The sequence below is a fragment of the Falco naumanni genome, chromosome 2 (assembly GCF_017639655.2).
Source record: "Falco naumanni isolate bFalNau1 chromosome 2, bFalNau1.pat, whole genome shotgun sequence".
Lineage (NCBI taxonomy): Eukaryota > Metazoa > Chordata > Aves > Falconiformes > Falconidae > Falco > Falco naumanni.
In genome coordinates this window covers 31,848,872-31,863,024 of record NC_054055.1, presented here as the reverse complement: position 1 = coordinate 31,863,024, position 14,153 = coordinate 31,848,872, and the positions used below count along the sequence as shown (strand labels likewise).

The 14,153-nt window shown below is 41.1% G+C and overlaps 1 protein-coding gene across 4 annotated transcripts in view; it reads left to right on the top strand.

The window, feature by feature from the left end:
• Positions 1–756: 756 nt before the first annotated feature.
• Positions 757–14,153, top strand: part of FNDC3A (fibronectin type III domain containing 3A) — a 127,031-nt gene continuing 113,634 nt past the window's right edge. For 2 of the 4 annotated variants that reach the window (XM_040583837.1, XM_040583834.1), the window contains exon 1: positions 757–953. The gene's annotated coding sequence lies outside the window, so the exon portion shown is untranslated. Of the gene's footprint in view, positions 954–1,005; positions 1,119–14,153 lie in introns of those variants that run through there. The other 2 variants (XM_040583836.1, XM_040583835.1) reach the window with 2 other exon arrangements.

Below are 14,153 nucleotides of genomic sequence, written 5' to 3'. Positions count from 1 at the left end.
GCACCTTATTATCTTAATAACAGAGAACTTTAAGGCAAATTAACAAAACCACTTTATACACACCTCATTCTGTTCAGTCCACTGCTGCAGAAGGTCATTAAGCCAAAGACTGTAGTAAAATAAATCTGGTCCATAATGGTTGAAAGGACAAACATTAAGCAAAGGATAATTGCAAATTAGTATTCAGGACATCAGCTGAACATTGCAGGTGTTGAGGGAAGATGGTTCCTCCCTGCATAAGCCCCTGGAAAAGCACATTCCTTCCCCTCCCCCCTCAGATATTGGACACTACATGCTTGGGCAGCAGGCAGGGGACGCCTCAGGTGCTCAGTCATGGACACACTCCTGGGGCTCTGCTCGGCCTCAGGGCAGGTGGCCTGAAAGCCCTTTGACTTTTGCTGTGTTAATGGTTGTCTCAGTGTATAGGGAAGGGGCAGCCCTTCCTACCCTTCACTCTACCCAGCAAGGGCCCAGCCCGGGACCCGGCCCTGGGCCAAGCCCAGACCCCAGACCCCAGGGACAAGGCCACGCTCCGACCCCAGGCCAAAGCCCAGCCCAGGGCCAAGGCCAGGCCCAGGCCCCAGCCGCCCCCCAGGCTCCGCCCCCGCACGGCTCCAGCACCGCCCTCCCCGCAGGCCCCGCCTCGTGTCACCAGCCACGCCCACAAGCCTGACCACGCCCCTCCAGCCGGCGGACCCCCCCCCCCCCGCACGGAGGCTTCCGCGCAGGCGCCCGGCGCGCCGCCGGCAACTGCCCCCTCGCGGCCCCTCCCAGCCCTCCACAAAGATGGCGGCTGCGCGCCGGCGGGCGAGGTGGTGGGGATTGTTGAGGCGGCGAGGCGAGTGTGGCGGCAATAGTAGTAGCAGCAGCAGCAGCGGTGGCGGCCGCGGGAGACAGTGACAGGTGCGAGGAGGGGAGGAAAAGGCGGCGGAGGGGCGGCGGCCGAAGCGCAGGTACCTCGAGTGGGCGGGTAAGGGGGTGGGGGAAGCGGCCGGCGCGGCGCCGCCCCTGCCCGAGCTGCGCCATCGGGAACTCCCCTCAGCTCCCCGCCCTGGTGCCGCTGCCCGCCGGTGGCGGAGACCGAACCGTTAGCCGGGAGAGCCGGCGGGGCCATGGCGGTGAGTAGGCGCGCTCGCCGCCCCGAGGCGGCCAGCTAAACCGCCCCTTTCCCCTCAGCCGGGTGGGGAGAGGGCTGCGAGGGAGGGGGGCAGCGCCTCTACCTGCCCCCGGTGCCGGGCGCAGCGCGGGCAGCCCGACCCCTGAGGAGACGGCATTGCCCGCGCCTCTGCCCCCGCTTGCCCGAGGAGGGCCGGGGAGCCGGCGCCGCCGGCCGGAGCCCCGCTGAAGAAACTTTCTGTCTGCCTTCGCGGGCTTCCCCGCCGCTCGGAGATGCCTCTGCCGGCCGGGGCGGCGGAATCCTGCCGCTGTCAGGGGGGCTCCGCGGGGCAGGGCTGTACGCGGCGGCCGCGTAAGGAGGGCGGTTGTTTGGGGAGAAGCAGCTGCGAAGCGCGACCAGAACAGCTGAGCCGGCGGTGACAGGCGGGGAGGAGAAGGAAGTGGTGGCTTTCAACACCTCTTTCTTTTTCTTGTTGTTGTTCTCCTTCTGCTAAACTGTAAAGGCTCCCTCGGAACTCCCAGCTGAAGGGATTGAGCCTGTGTTTCTGTATTTAGATAACAAAAAATCTTCCCAAAAACACCGTAATCGTCTTGCCGAGTGCTAGCAGGGGCATTCGTTCAGCGAGATTCGTGCCCGATTCCTCCTTTCCCGAGTATTAACCAAGACTGTTTTTAACCTAAACAGAAACTTTTTGTTGCTTCCAGGCAACGAGAAAGTGAAACCAACTAAAAGCAAAAATGAAACTTTTCAGCTGATTTTTGTTGTGCAGAGTAAAGAAAATTAGCAGTAGAAACAAGGCAAAATACGTTGGTAGAAGCAAGTTGTGTTTTATGACTGGCATCTCAAGACATGTTAGTAATTTGCTTAACCTTGTCAAACGCAATTTATCAACTACCTTGGATGTCGCGTGTTATTCCAGAGCATCTCATGTCATGAAGTAATTTACATGAAATATTCTTTTTGTTTTTAGAATTTAATTCTGCATTTGATCAAATACATATCTGGTTATAAATGTCTTAAACTGTATGAAGACTTCAAATATCTTTAAATTTTCCTGCTGAATACTTGGTAGCTTCTGTCTTAGAAGCTATAGGTCCCACTCCTGCTAAACTCTGAGCTTAGAAGAAGCTATTTTGTTGTTATGGCAATGGGTAACTTTCTGCTTTATGCAGCATAGAAAATTAACTGTAGCCATGATGTGAGTCTGCATCCATAGATGTGTTTATATTCTGTGTTGTGAAATAGTATGGATTACAGCAACTCAGCAGTCCTTAAAATCCAGAAAGTACAGTTAAATTTTTTCTGCTTTTTTTTTTTTCAGGAAGTGGTGTCAAATAATTATGAAATTTAATCACATGATGAATGGAGAGGTTAACAAGCATTCAGATAGGGAGAAGGCTGAGTATGTATGTGAAAGTTAGAAGTAGCTGAGTGTCTATAATGCTCAACGTTAAAAATTGGGTAGAGTTCTTAGTAGCTTATGTTCCTACTAAGCATGGAGGAGCAGGAAGGATGCTGATTAAGTTTGGAAAGACAGCATCTAGTTGTAGATTTATTCTGTATATATAGAATGTATGCAAGTCATCTTGACATATGTGAATTTAATCTGGGACTTGTTATGGCAAACTACACCAGCATATTTTTTCTGGTGACTTTGGGGGGTGTGTGTGTGTGAAATTGACATGCTGAATCAGTTACATTGGAGCATCACTGATTGTCATCGATGAGGCCTTAGTTAAGAGCAGATCCTTGTCCTCAGAAAGGCCGGGACGTGGTGATGATTTGTTTAGGTCAGTTGGTGAAGATGAGGGCAATCTACTTTTAACAGTGTCACATGCTGGCTACTGTACATGATAATGTTAAAACAAAATTAGATGAGTGTCTTTGCTTTTTCAGGGCAGATGGAGGTCTTCTGAGGCTTTTTGCTGTATAACAAGCTCTAGGTATATGTGATGTGTTATGTGATGCTCAGGTAACATGTGACACAAAGTATATGATTTCAATCCATTAGTGGCATTTCTACCTTTTTCAACTTGGAGTTTTGACTAGTTTGCGAACTTAAAACTCAGAAGCTTTTGATTTTTATAGGCAATAATGTAATGGAATTGCAGAACTTTGAATTATGATTCAGGCTAATAATTCATTTTCTTTGCGCTGTGAGTCCTGTGGATCTTGGGATGCTTTTGTTTGTTATTCTTTGCCTTGTGGCCATTTAATTTTACTTGAATTTGGACTTACATCAGCTAATACAGTGTTATGCTGATGATCATTTTGGCTCAAGATACCTCAAAAAGATCCTTCATAATTATTCTTGCAACTTTAGCTACTTAACTGGACGTACTTCTGCAGTGTTCTGTCTTAGGACTTACTAGGAAGCAAAACCCTTAAAGCCTGACTTCAGGAGAGGTACAATTTTTCATCTTTGTCAATACAGTTTCCTAAATGGTTTTAACTTCTAAATGCTTTTAGCAACGCACTAATTTACCTTGCTGGCAGGTCCATTCTGAAATAGTGTATGCTATTGTAAATGTGTTGGTCTCTGGAAAAATTGGATGCTTGGAAGGTGTTAAGTGCTGGTGTTCTGATGGTCTGTTGACACCTCTGTCAAACTGGCAAATCCTATAACCTAGCCTAGTACCCCTTTTTGGGTCGATGGGAATGAACAAGACTGTATCTTTGCCAGTTTCTCCCAGACAGACAGATGCTAAAGAAGAGTTTTTGTGAGGCTGCAGGCCCCCTTCCGAGACAGTGGTGTTGTCTGCAGCCGTTAATGTTTGTTGTCAGTACCTCCTGGAACCTGAGGAATTCTTATCTTCCTCCAGCATCCAGCAACTCTGTACCTTTTTTTGACCTCCAGCTTCTAATTGTTAAGGGATTTCTAGTTCAGTGTCTGCTAAAATGTCTACAGGTAACAGGTCTTATTTCATCAGTGTGTCTCTGTGACCTAAAATATGAACTGGAATATCTCAGTTATATCTGTCAATAGCACTCTTCTATTTTATAATCCATTCTTCAAGATTTTTGGCTTGGGGAAATTCCCAGGCAATTTGTAGCAAAATTCAACTTGGCTGTAGTTTATAGCGCACGAGTTGAATTGTGAACCATTGCTTTTCCTGTAGGACCAGATCTAGTAAAAATAGATTTGACTTGGACTGTCAACCCTTTAGCTTAACTAAAAGATACTGTCTGTATCTCAGGAAAGTGATAATAGTTTGGAATGAGTACATTGCTACTTTTTCTGTTCAGCAAACACAAACAATGTTTATGTTGCTCATGGGGCCAATGTTTCCTGAGCTACAGAAATGACCAGTTTTTTGGTTGTTCTTTGCCATACACAGTAAGCTTTGAGCTTCCTTAATGCTGATGTTCACTTGATGCCAGTAGAAAAAACATTATTAGCCTTTTTCTTAAACTTGTCTATCCATAAAGTTTAGTGGTTTTGTTTATGTCTGGTAACATTTTGGATTGCCTTCCCAGGGCCTGTATTTTGTAGGGTTGATGGGGCAGAAGGGTGTTTAGAAAATGTCTGTAACACTTAATATTACTACATGTTTCTTGTAGGTTGTGATCTTTAATTATTCCAATTAATTTACATTTAGTTTCAGATGGAACAAATTTTTTTGAAGTTGTTGTTCTGTCTGCCCCCCAGAGATCTGGTCCTGTTCCAGCTGCTTACATACTCTTGAGCTTGTAACCAGTGAATATCTTCAGACTTCTTTGCTAAGCTGTCATAGATGACTTTAACAAAGTGTAAATTTAAGTAGAATTTGCTATGCCCTTTTGTCAATAATTAAATAGAATTTTTAGCTCCTGTTTTCATGCTGGACTGCCCTGTATAATGTTCTTTTTATATATACTTTTTATACTCACCTCCTAGGTCATGCACCCTTTTGTGGTTGTATTAGTGTCTGTTTTGGTTAGAATAAGTGCTGCAGAAACTGATGGCCTTTATTTTGATGGCACAGTTGTGTAGAGGACTATGTTAGTACTCTTCTTGGATGTATGGGTTTAGAATGCTTTTCTGTTTACAGTTGTGGTACCTCAGGAATAGAATATCTTTGTGTTTTCCAAACCTGTTATTTAAACTTTTAACACCATGTTCATTGGTGATGTCTTCACAGTATCTCTCAAACTGAGTTTGACTGGACATATTTTGCCCTCTTTGTGTTCATAGCTCCAAACAAACTTTCACTATTTATGTCTAGGCAAGCACATTTGTTGGTATCAGTCTCACCAGACCTGCCTGTGTATGTACCATACACATATGAATTTATATTTTTGTCTCCCTGTAAGTTTTTGCTTTCTCAGGATGCCTGGACCCTCTTCTGCAAGCAAAGCATCACCCAGGCTAACATTGGTACCCTCTCTTTCAGTTTAGTATCTTGGGTGCCAAACACTATCCCAATGGCAGTTTGCAGAAGTCCTGAATAAACCTATAGTTTACCCCACCCCACCCCCCTCACCCCGCTTTGCTTCAAGAATTGTTCTGAAGCATTTAGGACAAATGAAAAGATGCACTGCTCTTCATTTATAGGCAATGGCAAATGTTGTACTTTGTTATATATTTAATTATGTTTGGCATAAAGAGTTGTCAAAAATGAAAATATCTACAAGGTTTTAATCCCAGTTTAACTGGTAGACCTCATTTTTATAATCCATTAGTAAGAGAGAAGCACAGCACATTCTAAGATGTGATAAATGTCTTCTGCTTTCCAGAAGCACTAAAACAAGGCCTTCCAATTCCTGGCAACATACAGGTTTCTATAATATAGTGTCCAAAAACCTGTTTCACAACTGTGAAAACTGACAAAATTGAACCAGTGCACACCATGATTTGAAAAAAAACCTATTCATCAAAGTCTGGGAAATTGTCCACGGGGAAAGCGACAAGGTCCAAAAATACTGTAAAGGTGTGGATAGATAGTAACTTTCTTCAGTAACTGGGAGTGAAGAGGAATATGTGATGCAGAAATATTAACTTTACCTTTTGCATTGCAGTTCTTTTTTAATTTGCTTTGGGGTTTTGTATGTTGGTTGCATTTAAATGTGTGAAGCTCAGTTCTTAATGTCTTCTGATCTTGAATAGCTTCAGGTGAAAATTAACTTAACAAACCTAGAACTTTAAAGTTACCTACAGTATAAAGTAAAAAACCCCTGTAGTTCACAAGTGCAAATCCTTTCTTGTGAATGTTACTGAGGTTACTGAGTTTCCCCAATGTGCAAATCCATGTTTGTGGTAAACAAAGTCCAAGTTCTTATACAAGATTCTACAAGCATGGGCTACTGCCAAGCTGCTGTTTCATTTCCCCTTGCTAACATAGTATACACAATACCATCTCTTACTCCTTTGATTACAAAATAAATCTTTCTCTTAACTTTCAGTTTTCAAATTGCAGGGTTTTGTTGTTCTTTTTAACTGGAAGAACTGTATATACTAGATGACTTGACCAAAGGAAACTGAGACACAAACAACAGAATATCAGGTGGTTTAGTTTTACTTTGGGGCAGAGGAAGACATTTTAGATGGTGGTAGTAATGATCTGCAAAAAGTGTGCATGTAGCTGAAACCTTATCTGTAAGCAAAAATTTGATGGATAAGATCCAACAGAAAAACTTTGACTTGCAATGCCTTGGCAGTGAGAGAGAACTGTAACTGTAACTCTTCACTAATGTTTCACAGTATCTTTTGATAAGCTGTTACGGGACTTCCTACAGTAAGAGTAAATATCATAAGCCACGAGAGTTGCCATGCCTCTGCAAATCCTGTAGAATCTATCAAAAAGGTAAATAGAAAAAAACATATTTTAAGAAAATTATTTAACTATTTTGTCTAGTGTGAAGGTAGATTGAAGATGTTGTAACAAAGTACTAAGAAATGAGGACTAAAAGAATCTGCAGGAGTAGTGATTGTTGACAATTAGTTGCAGCTGAAATGTACTTTGTTTAAATTTCTTCAGGCTTGCTAATAACTTGACAGCCCACATGTAACGATATTAGTATATATGCACGTTCCACTCTGGCATTTCAATGGTGAGGATAAATTACCTCAATTCAAGTAATATGTCTTAAAAGTACTCCAGCACATTTAATTATGTACATCATGGCGATACAGCTCCAAACAGATTAGTTTCTCATGTTGTTATTTCATTTTTGTTAATGAATTGACAACTATTCATTTTTGTTAATGAATTGACAACTATTCAGTGTTGCAACTTCATATGTAAAATAGGAAGCTGAGAGCTGCTTTGTCCTCTTGACTTGATTGAGCAATCAGACTAGTTGGTCCCATGGTGTTTTGACTGACTAAAACTTTTCTTGGAGGATGGGGTGGAGCTTGGGAGAAAGGAGTGCTGGTATCATCTGAGAAGCCTGCTCTTGTGCTGTTGGTCTTCTGTCTTCCCCTTCAGTAGTTGCAGACTCCTCCAATGGAGAACTCTTGCATAAGTAGCATACTCTGTTTTCAAGGGTTGCATTTAGCTTGAGATGCTGTTTGACTATCCTGTTTTAATTTCTTTTTTTATGGTATGGAAGCAACTGCTTCAGTACCATTGTGACTTAAGTTTAGTATTAGGGAAGTGAAGGGTGACTGCCTCTTGACCTTTTTTACTATTGTGGTCTGTAGCTTCATGAATGCTGTGCATTAACACTGGAAGAAGCAGGTCCTCTCTGCTTATTCCTATGCTTGGCATTCACTTGTGTATTTGCATAAGTGAAATGGATCAGGCAACTGTTTATGTTAAAACTGTGGTTTTTATAAGAATAATTTTAAACTATGTCTGTCCTACAGTTTCATTTGTTGTGGTGTTGACCAGTTGCTTGCAGTGGTGTGAGTGGGAGCCGCTAGTACAATTTAGCAGAACTGATTCACAGCAGTTTAAAGTCTTAATAAAAGAACATCTTTCAAATGTGTGTGTGAGGCCTCAAAACACTTTTTTTTTTTTTTTTTTTTGGTGGATTTGTGCTCTTGGGAAGTAGTTTCTATATGCCTGTCTTGTCTTGTCATATTCTGTGCTATTATCCTGTTCCTTATGGAAGCAGAGACCTATAGGCTTTCCAAAATAACTCAGTGGAGAGAAATTTTAAAATCTGTTGGACTTGTAGCCCCATTGATCCTATGTCATTTTGCATTTAGATAGCATAGTTTTCATTTTTCACAATGAGCAAGAAAAATCTGTTTATAAGAGTTCTTTAAAAGCTGCTTGTTCTACTTGATTCATGCACTCTTTGTAGCAACAACACCATCAGCTGTCTCTGCAATAAATTTATCTCACTGACCCGTTGCATCACATTAATAAAAATATATCCATGTTTTTAGTTTGCCTTAAAGGAATCATATGAAAAATTACTTTGCAAGTTTGTCCTTGCTGCTCATAGCTACCAAAAAGGGGGAGTTAGTAACAAATGGGGAAGTAGCTTGATTCTTGGCTTGTTTTCTCAAAAAAATGCATGTTCTTAAACGGAAATGAAAGCAAGAGTAATGGTTAACTGAGAAGAGCCAAGCTGGTTTTGAACCCGTGTGATTTGCAGAAAATAAACTGAAGGAAATCCAATCCTGGCAGAAGCATAGAAGAATGTAATTTAGCTGGTATAAAAGTAAAAGTGGGAGGGTTTAAGGAAGTTTTTGAGAGTAACAGGAGTATAAAACAAACCATCCTCATAGTTTAGATCAGTGTAGCATAAATAAACTGAAATTGCATTGGAGAGCTTTATAAGCGGTGCAGAAAATACACTGTGTGGTTTACTCTCCTCATTTCTTTTTGAGGATGCTTCCCAAGAGTACCTAAAAGGAAGTTGTTCCTGCAAGGCAAAGGAGGCTACAGTATAGCTCACAAACAACATGTGGCAGTGAATCAGACCGATTGTACCTGCAAAAGACTAGGCGTTAGTTTGCACCCCGGTGCTGTCCATTTCATCATTGATTTTAAAATGCTCACTATCAAATTAGTACTGAGTAAAATGAACAGATTAATAATTCTGATTTGTGATACGGTTGCACTTACCACTTTCTAAAAGTTACGAAACCAGTTTAGGATTCTTCTCTTTGAGGAGGGAGGGGCAAATAGTAAGTAGTGAATTGTTATGCAACAACTTCAAGTTACATATACTTCTTCTGGGTAAGGACTGTAGGTGGTTGGGTTTTTTTAAGAATCTAATAATAGTAACAGTAAAACCATAATGCAGTGTTTTCAGGCAGTCTCCATTGCACTGGTCTTGTTATGTACCTCAAGTATTTAACAGTCGTACCAGACCAGATGAGGTGACAAGTGTCCGTGAACGTACTGTGCCTTTCAGGGTGACTGGTTTATCAGTGTCTAGTTCTTCTCTGTGTAGTCTTGACCTTCAAAAATTTAGGTTTTTACATCAGCTGTGGGTAAGAGCTTAGCATCTTTGGCACAGGTTCAAAAACTGTTGGCTCATAAATACAAACGCATTAAACCTGAACAGCTGTAATGTTTTCAATTATCTACTGTGCGTTCTCGTATAGGTTATAGTACCCATGACATGAATGCATGAACTGCATTTGAAGCTGCATCTAAATCATTGTGGTTCACAACATGGAATATGAAGGTAGGCTGAATAAGTATTAATTTACTGTAACACGCTGAACTCCTGCAAGGCTGAGGTGTATTGCTGGGTAGCTGGGCCATTCTTGCTTTGAGAAGAACAGGCAGTAAGTATTGGGGGTGAGTTAGATCCAGGAACTGTTTTGGCTGTTCAAGTGCAACTTGCATTTTCTCATCAATCAGTGTTTTTTTTCATATTAGTATTGCATTAATTTTACAACTTTTAGTGTTCACCTTCCAGTGTTAACATAGTATGAACAGAGATGTGTATTGCATTTCTCAGACTTCTTTGGAAATTGTGTTTAGTGTCTGTGACACCACTAGAGAGCTACAGTTGAAGTATTTCCATATTTTGCTAGAGGTTGCAGTTTCTTATTTCCTATAGGGAGTTCCAGTGCTTATCAAAACATTTTGCTTATCTTTGTTTTTAACTGTTATGATTTACAGTTTCTAGTAATGTCAGACTTTGACTTTGTTGATTTACTTTATGAAACTGTGATTTTTAAATTCTCCTGTATTGCCTATCTGCAACTTTAGTATTATGAACTTGACTGAAGGAAATAGCCATTTCAGTTTCACTTTACTTAAAAGGAGATTGCCAAATTAGTGAAAAAGAAATATTCCACAGAACACCTTTTGTCTAACAAAAAATAACACTTCTCTATTCTGTTGGAAAACGTTTTATGTAGTTTTCCAGGAAACACTTTTCTAAAACAGGAAAAATACTTTATAAGGAACAAAGCATGTGTTTTAAATAGATTACATATTAATTAGTTCAGAACTGAAAAAATAAAAACACCATACCATAATTGCCACATCCAAAACTGTGTGATTAGAAAATATGGTAAAGGGGGAGGGGGATTACAATAATTCTGCTCAATTCTGATTCTTAAAAACAAACACAAAACTCTTCAGCATGCTTCATAACTTCAGTAGCTCAGCTACAACCTTATGGATCTCTGGGTAATTATATTCTAATACACTTCTATACCAGCTACATCACTGTATCTGACATTTTCCTGGTAGTGCATTAAGTGATACGACTAACATCTGTTGCATATGCTTTGTTCTTTCCTCTTCGCTGCAGGGATGCATTGGTGCATTTTTTTTCCTAGCATTTTCCTCGTTTTAGCATATTTGTACATCTTGGGCCTTTGTCTGTTCTTATCTGATGACTTCTGATCTGAATGGCAAATTTGACAGATTAGAAGGAATTGTGATAGTTTTTGCAAGACTCAAATTGGCAGGCAAGAGATATCTTTTAAAGACTGTAGGAAAGAATAAATTTATCTCACAGTAGGCACTGAAGAATGGACATGGTGAGTACTTATAATCGCCTCAATCAGGAAATATTTAAATAGTAGCTTGCATCTTCTTGAAAAGAGTCACTCAGAAGTGAGGCTCTAATCTAAGTAGAATAGGGCTTTATTACTTCAGCTGTTTGAAAGATATTTATTTTTAAAGTGCACCTGCTGTCTTCATGTTGGAGAAGACAAAATCAAAGCATTTCCCGTATTAAGATTGGGTGATGGTTTTATGGTGTTTTTGGTTCTGTAAGTTCATTCCTTGGCCTTTGGTAAAACCTAGAAAGTGTTGTCTCCTGTTCAGAGAAGCTTTTCCTTCTTACTGGAAGTTTTATGGACCATGAGGATGAGACTTGCCTGTGGTTCCTGGGGAAGCGTAGCTGCAGGAGCACCCGGGTGAAGGAGGAATGCACACCTGCTCTGCTGTACTTGAGCCCACTGGGAAAACACACCTTATGGCAACCTTGAATTGGCAGCTGTAATGTGATACAGGCTGAAGCATGTATGAAACTGTATTACTGGCAAAGAAACCATGGAATAGCCCAGGTTTTGTCCACTTGCCATGTAATAGCAACATGCAGTTTGGAAACGTTTTAGTATTGATTTCATTGAGCCTGTTCCTTATGCTGCACCTTTCTGTATTAGGCATTTCTGTCTTGGCTTAAACTTCCATCCTCGTGTTGTATACAATCAAGGCTCTTGTGAACAGCCCTGTAGTAATAAATCTGTTTATAACTGGTCACCAGATTTGACAGAATTTGAATGCGAAAGAGTATCAAGTTGCTCTAAGTATTGTGATAATAAGGAGGTAGGTAGAGAAGAAGCACTTTGTAAATCACAAGAACTGAGGAAAAAGCAGCAGTGCTAACTCCTCCTGCAGTAGGCATCAGACGTACCACCGTGGAGTGTGGCCTTGTAAGTCCCTCAGTTGTGGGAAAAACAATTAATTGTTTTCTGTATCAAACTCAATAACCAGAAGCAGTGAATCTCTAGGATAGGAGGAGTCCTTAAATATTTTTTTTTGCCCACAGCATTGTTATTAGCTGTCACTACATTTATCAGAGTAGTGCCTGCAGTCCAACCATAATGGGAAGCCTGTTTGTGTTGTGTGCTTAATACAAAAGTATAACTTTTTAATTTGTAATTATCCTGTAATGCAGCTTTCTTAATTTTCTTAGGAGAATGACCAGAGCATAAAGTAATTTTGTTACAGACAGTTCTACGAGTATGTCTTCCAAAGTCTGCGAGTTTTGAATTTTGATTAGCACTGTCATTGTTACCTTGAAATTTTGAATTGAGACTCTGGCAGTTTTTAAGAGCTTGGGGGCTCTACTGTCACAAACTACTGTCCATCTCTGGACTTGAATCTACTGAAAACCATTTAACTTTACATACATTATATATACATATACCATTGCATGTTGTATTTTGGTTGGCTAGTACTCTGGAATTCACAGAAGAATTCTGTTTAAAAGGGCCTTTGGAGATTGCCTTCTTCAGCCCTTTGTTAAGACCTTGCATGGTCAGGTTTTGACTTTCTACAGCAGTGGTCTCCAAACTTTTTCGATCATGCACCCCATCAGTAAAGATGTTTTGAGCTTGCACCTCCAATATATGTACATTTTAAAAATTATATGCATATGTGCTACTCTACCAATATAGTATATATGCTATAAAGCATACACGTAAAAGAAGGGATGAGATAAAGATGAAAACCACTATTTAATGGTATGTTTTATTTATCAATGACAAAACCTGTTTTCTTCCCACACCCCAAAGGATTGTCATGCACCCCCGTTTGGAGACCACTGATTTACAGGATTGTGTTTTTTGCAGCATTGCAGGGCAACTTACGCCAGTGCTCCACCACTGTCATTGTGAAGATGTCTGTTGTCCATCCATTCCCCTCCCTTTATGGCCAGACAGAATTTCCAGTGGTGCAGCATATGTCCATCACTTCTTGTACTTCTCCTGCTTACCTCTAAGAAGAGTTTGATGTAAGGCTCTCAACAAGCGTCCTTCAGGTAGCGGGATCCAGCAAGTTGATGGCACCCTGGATACTCTAGCGCTCTTATTTTCTCCTTGTCTTTCATGGGCTAAGCCCAGTAACAGTCTGTGGCATCCCTCTTATACCAGGGAGGAGGTGGTGGCTGGGAAGACCAAAACTGGACACAGTGTTCCAGATACCACCTTATAAATGCTGAGTAGGGGAGAACAATTGCCTCCCTCACCCCATCAGCTGCGCTTCTCTGCTAATACAGCCCAGTGTGCTGTTAGCCTGCGTTGCTATGAGGATGCGTGCTGCTGACTCCTGTTGTTTTACCTTGGTGATCCAACTGATTTAATGCTGATGTGTTTTTCAGAGGCTTTCGTTAAGATCAGCTGCTAGTCTCTTGGAGATGGAAACACTGATTCTTTGCATGTGCAGAGGAAATGTGCTGCCCAATGATCTCAGCCTTACAATATTCCTTAACCCTTAATGAACAATTAACTGAGGAAAAAGCAGAGTCCTGTATATCTTTAGAACATGAGAGTAATGCTACAGAAACATTAAAGGACCAAATCTGAAAGCATTTAAGGATTGAATTAAATTGTCATTACAGTTCAGGAAGGCATACTTGCTTCCTGAACTATTGAGTGGAACTCTGTCTTTAAGCCTTAACAGCATTTAGCCTTTTGGCTTGTTAGTGTAATCCATTCCTTCATGGTTCCTCAGGCGTAAGCCCTGGAGTCTAAATGAACTATGTCCAGTAAATTTAGATACCTTTACTTCGCTTCAGCTTTGATAGTCTTCAGAAAAATCTTTCCAAGTCTTTTCAAATAATAAGGAAAATGAATAGCAGTTCATTTGGGAGTAGTGGGGAATAGGTAGTTTGCTACCGAAGTCTTGTACAAAGCGTTAACCTACCCAACTTGATTGAAATCTCGCGTTTGTACTTACCTTGCATCCTAGGACAGATTCAGTGCAGACTCTGAAAGAACAGTGTCAGCTGAGTTAGCAATCCTGAATTACACTTTGAATGTCTCTGACTAGTTCAGTATATTCAGTAGCAAGACAAGAAATGAGGTAGCTGTTCATACAGCAGTTGTGGCTGTGCATGAGTCAGTATAGATTTCTAAATAACTGTGCCTTTAATGCACCACCAGTAGAAAATTACTTCTCAACTT